We start from the raw sequence: 15,835 nt of genomic DNA on the forward strand, positions 1-15,835 counted from the left end.
TTTTAGTCACTGCTGTTTTCCTTCCAAAACAAAAAGCCCCCCCCTCTCCCTTGCTCTCTTCCCTTACATTCAGTGGCACGTATTCTCAGGTAGGTGTTTAGCTGATTTTTAATGCCATGGAAACTTCATCTGCAAATTCGTTAGAAACTCTTTAGTGAAACAGTCTAGTAAAACAGATGATTAATATTGGTAAGCTCCTCATTTGCATATTAATTAGTCTCTGTACTCAACTAATTAAAACAGGGCTGCCTGTTTGTAGACTTTCTGAATTCCAGATTGTTGCTATTGCTCCCACGTAGGTGCATTTAGCACAGCTAAGGCAGGCCATCCATACTACCCACCAGCCACCCTAAACAGCAGTAGCAGCATTTAAAGGCATTTGGGGCTGTGAGGAAGGTACTTTCAGCATCGCCTTTGAAAAAAAAAAAACAAGGCTGATGCTTGAAATGGCAGGATGTATTGACTGAGCGGTGCTCCAGCTTCTCTGTGATGCTCTCAGGGAGCAGGACAACTGCGGAAGCTGGCCAAATCCAAGAGAAACAGAACATCACAGGGCACGAACAAGCTCACACCAAGCTGCCCTTAAGCCCTGTGTTACTCAGCTTTGTCCAGAGATGCAGCCTAAAACCAAAGCTCAGCCTGATAACCCAAGAGGTGAAAACTGAAGGTTAATTCTGACCTCTGCCACTCTGGTGGAGCTCTGCAGGGATGTCACAGAGACCAGCCACTGCCTGACCTTTCACAGGTGAAGAGCTGCACGTCCCCATTCTGCATTTCCCTGTTGGCACTGCCTGGGTGCATGCATTACAAAGAAATCCTGCTGTTTATTCTTTGCCTTGGAGCTCTGGCACTCAAACACCCATCTCCTACCATGACCTCCTTGGTCACAGAGCCATCCAGCCCTGCCCTCTCTCTCCAGGGCAGAAGACCTTGCCCCATCCTGCCTTTCCTGGCTGAGGACACACCATTGCCCCCTCTCCCACCATGCAGCCCCCTCTGCTTCACAGCCAGCACACCTGCTGGTGGCCGTGACTCCTCTCTGTCCTCCTGCCACCTTTTCCAGCTCCTCCTGCTGCTCTTGCTTCTGGACCTGCTTCTTGGCTCTGTTCTCCTTCCCCTCTCTCCCCGTGCACCTGGTTTTAGTTCCTCCCAGCTGCTGGTGTTCCCCACCTTGCCATCCCTGCAGTAGTACAGTATTCCTGCAGAAATTCAGGAACTGAGGATAAAACACGCCAGGCGGAGAGGCCCCGTACGAATGTCTATTTACTGCTACAAAATGTTTTGCATGGCAGTGACGAGTAGGTTTTCTCAAACTGTCTGTGCACGCAGGGTTTTTCCTCACCCTAGCTGCCAATAGCAGTTTGACAGGTTTTATTATACTCCATTATTCACAACAAGCCAGGTCGCTGTGCCATATGCTGTCCAGTCCTGCTAAAGCTAACCATGTGCCCATGTTGGCTGCTCACCAAAGCTGGGTAAAACATGCTCCCTTTTGCCTGCTATTTGTTTTGAAAGAACTGGAGACAGGGGCTTCGGGTCAGGCGCTCCTGTCTGTTTTATCGCACAATTTTGCTCACCCTCAGCAGCCCAAGGGCCAATTCAGTTGGAAAATCAAGGGTCCTGGTATGGTTTGCACCTGTGGTTCTTGTGGAAACCTGCCCTGAGATGAGGCTGGTGCAGTTTGAGATAGGAGCAGAGCCTTAAACCTCTCTGGGGCTATGGGAAGTGAATTCAACCTGGAGCACAGATTTTGAGCTGATTTCGTGCCCTGCTTAGCAAGAACCATGCAGTATTTCTGAGACTAAGCCTCTGCATCACTGGCAGCAGCTGTATTAGAGGCATCACAGCTACAGCAGGCGTTGTACCTGCATATGGCTGGACAGGCTTCCTAAGGCATCCTCCAAACCAATGCTCACCACTCCATGGCCCACTCAACTTACTACAGCCTCTTGCTGCTCCCACAGCTTTTTCTTCCCAGCATCAGGCAAGCTGATGGCAGAGGCTACTACGTTCTCCCATTTCTGTACATGACTCTTGTTTCCTTGGGTGTGCTGTCTGCTGATTCCCTTCCGTTCCCTTCGGTGTCATTTTCCCTCTTTGTGTGGCTTTTCATTATCCTGTCACTGGAAAACGAGCAGCGCCTCTGGCCCTTTCTGGAGATGGGTCGGTTTTTTTAAATCTCTTTCTGTTGCTAACTGCTACACTTTTTGTTCAGTTCACACGTTTGACAAGCAGAGCCATCCGAGATCAAATGAGATGTAGTTCAAAGTCAGTGTCCTGCCTGCAGCAGTGGCCAGCAGCAGCTGGCTTGGGAAGAATGCAAAGACACAATGAACTGAAAGGGATCTTCCTGGCCATCACCAGTTTAGGGATCTCTTAAGAATTTCCACAAATTTCAGCTTTTCAGGCTTGTTGTCTTCCACGTGATTTCCTTTCAAAAGCCTTTCTGCAGCTCCTTGGCTACTCTTATGCTGTTTTTGTGGTTTATGGCTATGTACTTCCAATAAAGGAGCAAAAACTGTGGTGCATTCCCCTCACTGTGCTCCATGCATGTACACCTCCAGCTTGTGACTCCTCTAATCATGCTGTTACAAGGATGCTCCAGCCCTGGGCCACCTACAAACTCCAGGGGCCACTATCATGTGTGGCACCATAAGGATCTAACAGAAGACTTCTCTGCCCAACCCTGTCCATGTGGTATCACTATGAGGGTACTTATAAATCATGGTGGCAGCTCAGGCTGGGAACAGCGTGCCTCCCATTGCATGCACTGAAGGCAGGTGATGCTCAGGTGTGTGCTGATGGCATGAGATAATTTTGATTTAAAGCACGTGAGATAACTTTAAGTGTATATCCAAATTTACTCATGAAACACAGTAGATGTACCCACTGTGTGTGATCCAGCTCAAGGGCTTGTACGCTTCTTGGTGCTGTAGGCAGAATCTGCTTGTCCCTCCTCATAATGTCCTGGGTTCCCATCACATCCTTCATGTATCTCAGTTTCTAAGGGTCCAGACATTTGCAGAAATTATCATTTTAATGCTATGCATGACCACGAACTCTAGGGATGTCAGTGGCAAGCCACGTATTATTTTCACTGTATGACCAGGGCTTGTCTTGCCACTAGCTTTTCCTCTTCAAGTTGGCATAAGCTTCTAAAGACAGCTATAAATATCTATCTAGTTATATCTATAGATAGCTATAGAAGCTGATCTGTTCTTGTTTGTTTGCAGGCTTGACAGTCAAGGCAGCAGAAGTGGCACAAAGGGGTCAACACCTAACTTTATTTTAGCCTTGCAGGGCTTTCACCTTCTGGGACTATTTTGATAGAGTGCTGGATAAGATTTCCAACAACCTCTTCACCCTCTCCATGTGGTGGGGATGCTCTGGCATTCCACCACAGTTCCGTACTACAAACTGAGCAATAGCATCTCTCATTTCATGAGGTTTTCAAATTGAAAGTTTGAAATACTCACTGCTTAACAAGGGCGTTGGTTCTAGATGCTATTAGAGCCCTGATGGCAACAATTGGCCTTAATTACCCTGAGGGCACCAATTGGCCTTAATTGCCCTGAGAAGCACTGATTTGGGACCTCTGACCAGCGCTGATCTTGTCTCCTGCTGCTCCTGATGGGATTCCTTGGATGGGGACCTGCACTGACACATCACTTCACCTTGTCTGGCTGTCACTGGACTGTCACTGCTCTGCCCTGCTCAGGCACTGCGGGGCTGTGTTTTGCTGGTAAAGGTGCTGTCCCACCTGTGCTGTGGCTCTCCTGCTGCTCCTGCACAGGTGTCCTGCTGGTACTCTCAGGCATGTCCTGTCTCGTTAACTTCATGGCAATAAAAGACAGTCAGTTTTCTGGTCCTTGCTAGGAGAAACAGCCAAGTATTGCTGTGATACACCCAGAGAGACAAGGAGGTCATCATGCCTACCACCTTCAGGGAGATGCTGGTATCCAGATATGTTTGCTCTAGGTAAAGTGCACACATCAATACTGAAATTCTTCATGCTGTTGTGGGTTTGCTCTCTACTTTCCTGAGGCACGGCTGTGTCTTCCTTTGACTCCTTCCTGAGAGTAGGAGGCATTTAACTGTTTCGATCACATAATAGGTTGCTGTTCTTTGTACTTCTCAATAAGGACAGAATAATGCATTTCCTATGAATTGCATTTGCCTCGTGCTGGGCAATGCATGTCATCAGCATATGGATGTATTTTTCCCAGCTCATTTTCCTGCTTATCAGTTTGGTTGGTATTACATGACAGCTAGGTCTGCAGTCCAGCAGAAATCAAATTGGTCATTGATCCTAGAGCAGAGTAACTGCGGTGGTGGCTGAATGGTTAGCAGTCTTCAGAGATGTGCCTCGCATGTGTGAATCTGCCTGTCTCTGTTATCACACTGTAGAAATTCTCTTTGCTGGAAGTCTGTGTCAATAACTTTACCACTCCGTAAGCAGCTATGCCTTCCTTCTGCAGAAGATACCCTGTTGCAGAGAGAAATGGGGTTGTTTCTCCAATGTCTTCCATCCGTATTCATGACTTGTATGTTATCCCCCAGTCTCCTGAATTGTTCATGTGGGTTATGCTGGATTCTGATGTATTAGTTGGCTTTCCTGCTCCATGTAAACTACTGCCTTTGGCAGAGGCACTTGTTCTGCTCTAGCAGCCCTTCTTTTGGTGTTGTCTTTGGTTCAGTTCAGCAGCCCTTGCTGGTCCTTCCGTAGGTTTAGCTCTCAGTCTGAATGAACTGGAGCCCTCACACTTCAGAGGTGGGAGCATTTGCAGGGATCTTTAATGAGTCTTCATGCCAGATGTCTTGGTTGTTGCTCTAAGTATGTTTCTTCTATATTATATAAGCACAAACATGTTGTAACATTCCCCAACACAGCTCTCATTTCCCCAGGGTCGCTGTACTCACCAAATACATTACAGACTTCCTTACATTACAGGCAGGTGAGGGAATTGCATGGCAAGTGTATATCGCCACTTACCCCCTTCTCATCCCACTGGAGGAAGAGACAAACTTTTGTGTCCATGCACCCCCTGGCCAACTGTTAGCACCCAAACAGGGACATTTCTTCACAGGCTTGGGCACGTAGCTCTGAGGCTGGAAAGAAGAGCATCTCTGCACTGTTCTCACAAGTTTCTGTCTTTGTGTCGTCTCACTCTCATCCTTCCTGTGGATCTCACAGGATTGAAGGTTGTTATCTTCTTCTCTACTGCCACATGCTTGCTTGGCAAGAACTAGGAGGGGCTACATTTATGAAACAGAAGTTGTCTTCTTAGGAACGAAGATGTCTCCTTACTACGATACTGCAGCCAGCGTTAAACTATGTGCATGTAGACTGACTTACAAGTTTCCCCAGTTCTTCGTTCCCATTTTAAGACTGTTACATTGACTGCTTAATGCTACATCAGAAAACCAGTCATTTGTTGGATCCTCAAATGCTAACAAGGTCCAAGGAACTGCAAGCCCTCAGCCCCAGACTAAGACAGGCACTTATTTCAACGGCTGGAGCCTTCATTTTGTTTAGTAGTTATTTTGTTAGTGCCAAGCAGGTACGTGCGTAAATCCCTCCTGTTGGAGGTAATGTCTTTGATCCCTGGTATCTAAACTGCCCACCCATGAAAGGAGTCAACATCCCGGGTCTGTGTAGTAATGGATCAGCCAGTTGAGTCTCTCATACGGGTTGGTGCCATTGAGGCATTCAGCACACTCCTTCCAACTGCTCAGCAAAAGAAATGTGTTCAGAGGTGTAAATAATTTTGACAATTCAAGTGTTGTGTTAATACACTGATCAAAATGCTGAGAATTTTTAGGTCAGGGCACATCTGTTCATCACAGCAATCTTGTTAAGAGGTAAACCCTCATAGCCTGGGAGATGCTGAGGAAATATTGCAGGATTTCTGTTTGGCTGTTTTTTTTTTTATTATTTTTATTTTTCCTCAGTATCAACTTGTGCTGGATCTTCACCACAGAAAGACTCCTGTCAGGGTCTTGAACACTAATCAGAGAGACCTCAGCAGAAGCAGCATTAAACCAAATGGGACCTAAAAGGCCAGAAGCGTCTCTGCACTGCTTCCCAGCATCAGCACTGATGAATGGCCAAGGCTAATAACCATTAATCAACCCTACTAAATGAATTCAAGGAGTTTAGACAAAGCTAAAAGGAGCAGAGTCATGGGGCCAATGTGTAGAGCTGCTGTCATTCATGTGAGGTTTGGGTCAGTTTCCTGCCTGTGCCACTGATTCATTAGCTAAATCTGGGCACCTCTGAGGCTAACAGGAGGCTTCCTGTTGTCTGCCAGGAGCTTGGCTTAGAGCTTTTATTCTCTCCTCTTCCCTGCTTCTGAAATAAAGATAGTGCAGCTCACCAGGGATGCTCTCTTCAGGCTTGCACTACCTAGGGTGTAACAAAAAGCCAGATCTCCTGTGGCCATTAAACTTCTTGGGACATTAGCCCCACCGTCTGGGTACAATGTGTCTTGCTTACCATGAAATTTCTCTGGGAATAAACCCTTTTGAGTCGATGCACTTCAGTCCTAACAAAGCGGTACAATTTGCATTACACATCCGTTGTTTTAGAAGACAATGGATGAAAATCTGGAGCTCTACACTTGGTTTTCGCTCAGTCTGTCTTCTGTGGGAATATTGCCAGCCAAAGAACTGACTGAAGAAGCACTGGTATTAACACTGTGTTTCCAGTGTTATTTGTCTGAGTAATATACTTCAGAGTGTATTCATTAACCTGAGGTAAAGCCCAGGGAAATCTGTTGAAATCTTTGCATTGATCACAAGTAGCTTTTAGATCAGAGACAAAAAATAACGAAATATGCAGGTTCTTGAAAATCCAGGCATGTAGACAAGAGGAATAATCTATTCCCTTTTGGGGGCTGGAGGGAATGGAGGCTGAGAGGTGAAACTGCCTGTCTGGTGCTGCTTGGGTAATCTGAGATTGACACTAGGTAAATACATATGTTTTAGGAAGTACTGGCTATGGGATGAGGATGTTCAGTTGATGCGAAATGGGCTAAACTTTAAAGAGCAAATTAAAGACACTTCAAGAAACTTCAATTAAAAAAATAATAATCCCAAAGCTTCACATGGTTTTGGTATAGCATGAATTAAGGGCCAACTTCTTTTAATTGAATCCAAAAAGCTCCCCTGACTATTCTCTCTTCCATTTCTACCTTCCCCCTCCTTTGGTGTCTGTAGCTGTTATGTTTTATTTACAGATAATTGGAAATGGAATATAAACTCTTTCAATAAGCTCAACTGGAACTCCAAAGAAATCAGCTATTAATGAGTTTACTTAAAGCAATCATGCTTAAAGGCGGTAATGATGGATGGATGGGGCAGCAGCAGGCATGTTCTGGCAGAAGGGATGAAAATCCACAGCTTCCCCTGGCTTAGGGAAAAGCTTGATCTCGACCCAAAACCTAGCAACCGACTTCCTCAGGTGCTGCCTTTTCTGCATTGAACTGATCTGGCTTTAATCACAGCTCTCAAAACTGACTTTCAAATAGCTGGAAATCTAGATCATTTGAATTATGGAGTGTGGTTCCTCTTTTTGTAATTGGCGTATAGCTTAACCAGTGGTCAAGGTGGGTCAGAATATGCCAGAGGAGAACATGGGACTGCTCAGAATACTAAAATCAGAGCAGGTTTTGAAGAGGGAGCTGTGCAGTTCTATCTCTGATAATTTCTTCTTTGTTGCTGCATTCCCTGTCCCAGGAGTTTATCCACGCTGGCTGATGGCTAGTTCTTGTCTTCTCCCCATGGCCAAATCCTGGAGTCCCATTTCCTGACTGTTTGTAATTCTAGCAGCGCATGACTGACAAAGAAAGGACTCTCCATTTTCATTTTGACATTTTCCTTTTTATTCTACATAGATGTGTATATACACTTGTTCTGGCTTTTTTTGTCACTTCTCTTCCTCTTTCTTTACTAGCAAATATTAAACTATAGGGGAGTTTGAGCTGAAGTACATATGGCACATCTGATAAAGATGTTCTAAGTGGACAAATCACTTCCAACTATTTTCTACTCGCAAGGAGCAAAGGCAGTCTCCTGCCTGTATTCTTAACAAATCTCTCCTTGCTTTTATTGGCAATGCTTCTGTTTTGGCAGCAACCTGTCAAGTTTGGAGCTGGCAATCATGGTTTTTAGCATTCTCAGCTCAAATGTAGGCAACATGTTTTCTACAAAAACACCCTTCCTACTCTTCGTTAGTGCTTCCAACATTATTGTTCCTGGTACAGAAAGCAAACATTGGTAGCTTCCCCTCTCCCATCACTGTAACCTGGGCTGAACAGGGTTGAAGTGACAAAGTTTTCAGTTAGGGAAAAAATATTCAGTGAAGTAACAAAAAGAAAATGCCCCTGTAGAAAGCCCAGAATGCAGTCTGGGCACACAAGTGGCCGTCAAGGTTAGGAGTTGTAAACTGGCTTTGAATTAGCTGGTTGGTCCACACTATGCCATGTGGAGATACTTGATTCAGGGTACTAGAAATGCTACGGTGTGTTAGCATTACTGCACTATGCTCCATTCTTGTCCCGGGAGTCTTTTCCAGCTCAAAGAAAAAAAAAAATCCTTAGAAACACATTGCACAGGAAGCAAAACAAGACAAGCCCAATAAATGGGGTTGCTTTTTCCACTCAGTATAGAAAACATGCAAAATGTATCTGAATCATCAAATGAATCAGGATCCTCTTTTGCTTGAGCAATGAGTTTGTCCTTACAATCCCTGTTAAAACCCTTCTGGCTTCCTGTGCATTTCACAAATTATTTAAAATCCACATCCCTGTAGAGACCTTACTTTAGGCTCCTAGATCTATTGTCCTACTGCCTGCCCTTGTTGGGTTTCCTGTTGTTCAATCCCCTTGAGCAGGGGGATGCACAAGGGGTACCAGCTCAGGCCGTGCTGTGCTCTGGTCCTTCCTCATCAAATATCCTATCTCTCTCTGTTTGCTGCATTCTCACTTTGCAACAAGACCAGGCATAGTGGCATTCCACTTCACAGCTGTACGCGGAAAAAGACTTCTTAACACTTCCTGCTAGCACTGTTGCTGGCTCCCTTGGCTATCTCATAAAGCTTAGGAAATCAGTTTAGCCTGTGGCCTCCCTTTCCCTAAACCTCCTATCCTGATTCCTGAATTCTTGCTCCATCCTTAGGAGATCAGGTAATCTAGGATGGGATAACCTTACATACGGAGCTTAAAAATAAATCATGAAGTGATAAGGAAGTTAGTCTCTGCTGAGAAATTTGGAGCTCTTTCTGTAGCCCACCCTGAGGTTAGGATGAATATCCCAGCCCCAGCAAAGAGTAACGCATCTCTTCACACTTGTCTTTCCTTTATCTCTTCTAATGGAGCTGCTGTCCCCTCAACACAACTCACTTCAGTGACTGCAATCATTAAAGGCGTTGGAAATAGGGTCTGAGACTTATGCAAAGTCCTGCCTCAGGTGTCATGACCAACGAACCGATCACAGATGCCAGCTCCTCTTAGAATGTCATCCCTGACTTTGTACCCCATGGCAGATCTGTCACTCAGTAGCCAAACATGTTCATACAGCGGAAGCCTTTAGGTGCACTTGTACCCTCAAAACTCAATGGAGTTACTGTCATCCTCCAACTGTTCAGTGGCCTAGATGAAATTAGTTAGAAGTCTAAATGCGGCTGCTAATAAAGATACTGTCTTTCTGCCTTACAAAAAGCACCAGCTCCTTTTGCTACCAGATGTCCTCTTTGGCAGTTTGAGTCAATGAGGAGCGAAGTGATGAAGAATGAATGCAGTCTTCAACTGGAGGCCTCAGGCCCCAAGCGGCAGCGGTGGAGGCAGCAGAAGGGAAGTTCTCTATTGCTGCTGCCTGCTGGGGTTTGGAGTTGATGTCAGTTCCTACTTACGTTGTTTGTCACCAGAATCCACCAGAGCCACTTGTGTAAATCTTCTCATGTTCAGCAAACTTCCCCTGTTGGCTCCACACAGGTCTCCTGGAGTGCTGCTTGCAACCTTCACTGAGGGGTCTGTGCATACAAAGGCTACACGTAGCTTTACTTCAGCACCACTATAACCTTGGGCAGCAAAAGTTCCCTCCAGCTTTCATTTCACTTACAGCAACAGTGCTAAACAGGATTGCTCCAAATGGTCAGCTCTGGACTGAGCAAACTGATTTAAGGGCTGGTGACTCACAGATTTCAGTATCATTTGGATGGTTGTGTGTTTTTTTTTTTTTTTTTTTTTTTTTTTTTTTTTTGTTGTGTTTGTTTGTTTTAATGTATTCATTTTAAAAGTATTTGCATTTCCTGCACAAGACTTGAGTTTCACTGTTTCAGTTTTCTGGAATGCTTTCTCCCATTCAGCTTAAGATAACTTAAAGAAGACAAATTTGCTTCTGTGCTTTAATCCAGAGGCTTAAGTAGGTATAAAAAGACTGCATGCATTGACCCCCAGGAATTCAGTTATGTGACTTCGACTTGGAACAGCCAAATTCTCTCTCTGCCCCTTCCCTAGACTTTGCCATCATAAAATCTGCACCTATTCTGCACTTGCTACTGTGATCTAATGCTCCCTAGCAGTCTGGAAAATATGGCCATCATGTGTAAGTGCTTACTACGGTAAGCTTGGTACTTAGCATTGCCACATCAAGGAAGCTAATCCTCTATAAAGCAGCTGCTTCCCTCAGCTCTGCTAGCAAAAACGTCCTTAGGCTTTAGCTTTGTGTTACATCTCCACGCCTGTTGCGGTATACGACGGTGGCAGTAGTAATTACAAACTAGACCCTTATGAGTCCGAATGGCAGATGAGATGCGTGCACTAATATCTCCCAGGACAGCCTTCATCTTGTGGCAAAGCTTAACCCAGGCCGTAGCACCCCATATTTCGGCGTGCTCGCCCCCAAGCAGCCCCCCACCACTTCAGGAGGCCGGGTGCCTGAGGCAGCCTCCCCCGGAGGCTGAGGCGGCGCTCGGCCTCCCCCTGGCGGCCTCGACCGGCAGCGCTCCGGCCTTTGTCCCCAGCCTGAGGGCAGCCTCCAGGCCCGAGGGATCCGGGGCTGCTCCCTCCTGCCCCCAAGGCCACCCTGCACTCTGAAAGGAAAAAATAAATAAAATAAAATGCTGATTATGCCCTCATTCCCTGTTCTCGGGCTACCTCCACCTGCGTTTCACGGCATCAGGGATATTTAATAGCTTGTTGCCTACTGCATTCCTTCCCCATACATCAACAATAGGTGTTTATTCTCTTTTCTGATAAGATCCATCATCTTGCTTCATTCTGCGTCTTTCTCTGTGTTCTGCTTCAGCGAATCCTAATGCTGCTTTGGTAGCATGGCACGCATCGGGAGTGAACCATCGAGGTCCTTGGGATGTTGCTGGTCAAGCAGCTCTCCTGCTGTCAGGGCACTGAAATGTTAGCTGTCACACTGTCTGCACGTTCACACCCAGGATACAACAGCCCCAGACATTGCCTCTGTTAGAGAAACTCCACATAGTCCAAATCCACTCCATTTGGAAGCCTTTCTTGGGACCTTTCTCCACCCAAGTGCCTACGGAAATCTGGCAGCACATACTAGCTGTAACAGGCGACTAGTTCAGTGTCAGTTTATTTATCTCATTTACCTTGTACTCTTTAACTGAGTGGTAAAAACTTATTGCCTCCATGCTTCTGCATCCAGCTAACTGATGTATTCATTTGGATTCACGTTACTGCCTTCCTCTTTCAGTACCCCTCATTGCTCTCATTGACTTGAAGTCTTGTATCAGGCTCTAAATTTTGGAGGCAAAGATCAAGTCCTATGAGGTTTGTGGACAAATACAAATTAATATCCCGAGATCTTTGAGAACTACGGCTCTTTGGAGAAAGAGGTCTTGTGGATTTTCTGTCTTGGGAACTCCCTCAAGGTGCATACCCGTTTCCTGGAGAAAGTGCCCTACTGCTGCCTGCAGATAACCTGTTACATCCTGATAATTGACATAATGAGCATCCTCTACCTCCAATGTTTAGAAATAAAAACGCAGAATCCCATCTCCCATGGCTGCTTTCTCTTTTCATGCAGAACCCTACGGTATGTCTACACAGTAGATCATACCTTGGATGGCCCAGCTAGCACCAGCCAGAGCCCGGCAGTCCCTGTAGCATCAGGTTGGACAGGCAGGGCCTTGTGAGACTTTCCATGTTGCTGCCACAGTGCTATCTGAGGCCTCCAGTTTTGACTGTGAGCTTCTACCTGATACTCAGGAACACCTTTCTGATGTCTACCTGTCTTACACCTTCATTTTTTAGTTAGTTTGTTTGTTTCTCTAAGTAGCCTCACTTCTTTTGTGAGGGCAGGAGAGGACAAAAGGCCTTATTTTGCAGTTTGGAGTTGTTGATCCTGTGGTAATTTGGTAGCAGCAGTGACTAGAAAATTTAATGGGAGACAGATACACTGAGCAGAGTAGCAATACTTCACTACATGTCAGTCTGGGGTGGGAATAGCTGTTGAAATCCTTGCAATAGTCCTAATTAAGGTCTTTTTTACTACTTGTCACGTACCCTCTCTGCTCCCAAATCCAGGGTGCTGCTGTTGCTTCCACCAGACAAGCCACCTGTAAATGCTTTTATGTACTTCTGTAGGATCTTTGGCAGTATCAAGAGCGGGAGACATGGTCCAAACAAGTCTTCTGTATGCTGATGATAAGGCAGAAAATGAAGTGTTGAAATGTCAAGACGATGAGCACTACTTCAGCCAAACGATGATTGCACTTCTAAAGAAAAGAGCCCACGAAGGGCCCAGGGGTTCTCAAAGGCAGCATGGCACAACAGTTCAAGAGAACCATTCTGAGACAGAAGCACTCACCTGTATGCTCAGTGTTATTATCTGTGCCTCAGTCACCGTTGGGTGACAATAGTGGCTGATCCTGCCTCTTAGGACAATGCTGTTTTTTTTTTTTTTTTGTTTTTTGTTTTTTTAACATCTAATTTTTTAGTATGCCTTAAGTACAAAATTGTGGTTCAGAATCTCTTTTTCTCAGCCTGAAACCCCTGAAGGCATTAGTGGTGACAACAGAGTTCCCACCACAGGGTGGACAATGCAGGCCAAGTCGAAGTGATGGGAAACTGAGTCGGATCAGGGATGTACTTACAGAGACCATTGGCCAAAAAGCATGTTAGACACATGCCTTAGGGCATGACCAGGAGAGTAATTTTGAGGGCAACTAGCTAGTGTCTCTAGTCAGAGACGTGATGGGTGGGGAAGCTCAGATCCCTCTGGAAACTGAACTGGAGCTGGTTTGCAACAGACAACTGTCCATCTTGCAAGGGACAGGGAATCAGCTTGTAACATCATTCACAGCACAGCCAGAAATTCAGCATCCTCAAGCCTCATCTAAGATTGAAAAGTGCCTCCAAAGGAATTGTTTGTTGCTTTGTTTGCAAAAAGTGCAAAGGGCACATCAGAGAAACAAAAATGCCTTGGTGGATTGTTTGGCTGAACACTTAGTCAGGGTGTATTGTAATGAGCCATATGCTAGCTTTGCATAGTATTATGGGGCAAGCCAGCTGCAATGTGCAGCTGATTAGTCTGGTTGGAAAAATCTTCATTTTCTGTAAGAGGAGGACAGCAAAGGCAAGCATTCTGGCAGGTGCCAAACAACCTCTCAGACTGCTCCTGTCATTTTGCTGTGGATCAGACTAAGCTAGGAGAGAAAAAGAACCTTTGCGTAATTTTTGTCCAGGGAGGGAACCTCGTTAGCCCTAGGCTTGTTTAACAGTAGCTGTATTTATGAACCATAACCCTTTTATTTTCTTATGGAAGATGTTTGAACCACTTCTCCCTGCAGCTGTCATTCTCATTGCCTCAGTCAGAGCTCAATCATGCAGCATTCAGTTTAGCTGATGTGGTGGAAAGCTTCTGTGAGTTAAGGGGATGGAGGCCAGGAGGGGACGGGAACCTGCTGAAGTGCAAGATCATGGAAATGTCTGTGCAGCATCCAAGCAAAGGTCCTTCTGCCCCAAATCCTATCTCTTGCAGTGGCCAAAAGCTGATGCTTAGGCAAGCGTATAAGGAGAGAGAGTAAGCATTTTCTCCAGGTATCAGCACTAAACAATTTGTGTCTCAGGGACTTCCTGAAGCCAAAGGTGCTTCCTCTTTGCATTTGATAAACCTCAGAAGACTTTCCTTCTGTGCACTTGTACGGCCTTCACGAACCCACTTGATCTTCTGGCATCCACAGCAGCCTGGGCTAAAGAGCTTCACAGCAACTTGTTAAGCTGCTGGTGGACAAGCTGAGACTTCCACCATCAGGAACAGATTTGCTCTAGATCTCAGCTGTGCCAAATGCTGAATCAAGGATCTGTGTGGCCACCCTTTGAATGGGTCAGAAATCCCCAAGTAGAAAGTGAGAACATGAACAGTTTTTTAAGGTCTTCTTTCAAACTATTACTGGTTTCGTCTCCAATGCAAAATTAACAGCTGTGTCAGAATCCATTATGAATTAATACAACAAATGTAGAAACACAATGCCAATGAACCAGAACGAGATTTTAGCTTTAAGAAATCTTATTTAACTGTTTTTTTCAGAGAGAAATTTATTTTAGGATTATCCTTTTGCATTTACATAGATCTAATGCTTTGAATGCTCTGGGCCATCATTACACACAGACAAAGGGTCTGAACATACATGAAAATTACTTGAGAAAGGCTAAAAAGAAGCCACGAGGCTGTCTCTGTCTCTGTTTTGGGGTGCCTGCAAGAATTTGACATCTAAGCATCTAAAGTGCAGCAGCAATGAAGCAGTAGTAACAGGGGGAGGTTGGGAGCGATGTGGTAAAACCTTGGGGATACCATATTTATGTCTGAGTGAGAAGGCTGATTCAGTCTCATTAAAAGAAAAATTCCCCACAGATGGGATTGTTCAGACTATTCTTATTTGACATGGTTATTAATGAGGAGGAGGAGGGAGCAAATCGCACATTAATGAACTTCACAGACAATAATACTCTGGGAAGCTCTGAGGGCTCCAGTGAGGCGAGACCATTGGCCAAGTGGAGTGCAGCGCTACCCTTATGCCAGTAAAATGCTGAAACTTCTGAACATTGCACCCAATCCTTTCCGAAACCAGCAGGCTCAGGGGGCAGACACCCTTCATTGTCAGTGAAAATCAGCAAGATGAAGAAGCCTGTTTTCCTCTAAGTTCACCATATGGTCTTTGCAGAACGTGACATGAGGTGACCTGAGTGTTTGGGGTTTAGGGTGACAGTTAATAGGTATTTCACTTCACACAGACTGTTCTTTCTCTCCTCTCCCTATACTCAGCTGGGCTCCTTGCTTCATGTCCCTGGCCCGTGTCTCACAGGTAAACTCTTTGCACCTACTCCTGCCAAGTCCCATCCTTTACAATGACACTAAACGTCACCTTTCTGCCACCAGTCAGGTCAGAATTCTGATGGGTTTAGCGCCAAAAAAAAAAAAAAAAAAGCCAAATTCCTACTAAAGTCACGCATTTTTGTTGCTGTGATCAAGATCTGTAAGTTTTAGAACACAGTGGGAATATGAAGAGGGACGTGAATACCTGGGACGTGAATACCACCAGACCCACGTAAGAGATGAAGCATGTGACACCACGCATTCTGCTCCGCTGCAACATAAAGGAGTGAGCTTCTGAATGAGCAAGTGAACAAACCACCTTTGGTAGCTGAACCCAATACCGTGACACCATACAGCCTCTCATGACTGCAACCATACAGCCTCCTATTGCCTACATGAGAGATGGTCCAGTCCCTCAGCCATTTCATGGTCCAGTAGGAGATGGATTCCCTGACAGCTGTTTTCCCCAGGCACAGGACATCAC

Source organism: Aythya marila, assembly GCF_965140915.1.
Source record: "Aythya marila genome assembly, chromosome: 1".
Classification (NCBI taxonomy): Eukaryota; Metazoa; Chordata; class Aves; order Anseriformes; family Anatidae; genus Aythya; species Aythya marila.